This window comes from Pteropus vampyrus, unplaced genomic scaffold (assembly GCF_000151845.1).
Source record: "Pteropus vampyrus isolate Shadow unplaced genomic scaffold, Pvam_2.0 Scaffold931, whole genome shotgun sequence".
Classification (NCBI taxonomy): Eukaryota; Metazoa; Chordata; class Mammalia; order Chiroptera; family Pteropodidae; genus Pteropus; species Pteropus vampyrus.
In genome coordinates, this window is record NW_011889712.1 from 104,575 (window position 1) to 106,522 (window position 1,948).

Here is a 1,948-nt window from a genome sequence, read left to right on the forward strand (position 1 = left end):
AATACCTATTCTCCTCAAACTCTTCCAAAAAATTGAAGAGTAGGCAATACTTCTCAACTCATTTTATGAGGCCAATATCACCTTAATGTCAAAACCTAATAAAGATATCACACACACAAAAAAAGAAAAATACACGCCAATATCTCTCATGAACACAGATGCAAAAATCCTAAATAAGAATACAGCAACATATTAAAAACATTATATACCATGATCAAGTGGTCTTCATCCCAGGGGCACAGGAATGGATTGGTATATGCAAATCTATTAATGTGATGCACCACATGAACAAATTAAAAGATAAGAATATATGATCATATCAATATATGCAGAAAAAGCCTTAGACGAGATATAGCATCCAGACAATGGCCATGCTACCCTGAACACACCCGATCTCGCCTGATTTCGAAAGCTAAGCAGGGTAGGGTCTGGATAGTACTTGGATGGGAGACCACCTAAGAAGACCGGGTGCTATAGGCGTAAAAAAAAAAAAAAAGATACATCCTCTAATTATGATTAAAACACTTAATAAGATCGATATAGAAGGAAAGTACCTTAACATATAAAGGACATCTATGACAAATCCTCAGCCAACATTATACTTAATGGTGAAAAACTAAAAACCTTTTCTCTAAGATCAGGAACAAGGCAAGGTTGTCCACTATTGCCACTGTTATTCAATATAATATTGGAAATCCTAATGAGTGCGATCAGACAAGAGAAAGATATAAAAGACATCCACATAGGAAACAAAGAAGTCAAACTGTTACTATTCGTGGATGACATGATTCTCTGTATAGAAAACCCTAAAGACTCCACAAGAACACTGCTAGACACAATAAGCAAATACAGTAAAGTCTCTGGATACAAAATCAACTTTCAAAAATACATAACGTTCCTATACTCTAACAATGAAGCGTCAGAAAAAGAATTGAAAAAAATAATTCCCTTTGCAATTACAACAAAGGAATAAAATACCTAGGAATACATTTAATGAAACACGTGAAGGGACTATTTAATGAAAACTACAAGACCCTATTGAAAGAAATCGAAAACGATACAAAGAAATGGAAAAATATTCTGTGTTCTTAGATTGGAAGAATCAATATACTTAAAATGACCATGTTACCTAAAGCATTATACAGATTTAATGCAATCCTCATCAAAATCCCATTGGCATTTTTTAAAGAAATAGAATACAAAACATCAGATTTGTATGAATGCACAAAAGATCCTGAATTGCCAATGCCATACTGAGAAAAAAGAATGAGGCTGAAGGCATCACTCTGCCCGACTTCAAATTACACTACCAAGTGACAGTAATCAAAACTGCATGGTATTGGCAGCAAAACGGGCACATGGAACAGTGGAACAGAATCGAGAGTCCAGAAGTAAATCCATATTTATATTGAGAGAGGAAAAGAGGCATCTGAAAAAAAAATGCAAAGCAAAGGGCCTGCAGAAATAACCGACTCAGCCAGTTAAAACTGCTCTCTCTCCCTATTCTGTCCAGTGCTCTTCAGCGAATGTTTTCCCACAGTTACATACCCACCATCAAGGACTCGCAAGCTCACATCTGTTGATTGATAGCTTGCAACCAAGTGATGTTCTTCCTTACCTCTGTAGCTGTGTAGGAATAACAAGACTGTGTAAAACTGCTTGTTATGTTACAATTAGAGCTCACCCTTTAGAGAGGAATCTGCTGAGCTGGTGCCAGCATCAATAAGTGCTACTTCCTGCTTATAGTCTCAGTGTACCGTCTCTCTGAGAACAGTGTTGATAGTGCCAAAATCGTGCATTCTACAAGGCAAAATGACCTGTAAATAGATGAGACCTGTGGTCTGGAAATTCCTCCCCACTTGCAGCCTCTTCACCCGAAGCTCCAAGTATCCATGTTGAGTAAGGAGGTACATGTGAAACCTCAGGCAAAGGAATCACGTGCCCCTTG

General features: G+C 37.3%; 1 pseudogene; it reads left to right on the forward strand.

The window, feature by feature from the left end:
- Positions 1 to 361: 361 nt before the first annotated feature.
- On the forward strand, positions 362 to 480 carry LOC111734269 (annotated as a pseudogene).
- Positions 481 to 1,948: the final 1,468 nt, after the last annotated feature.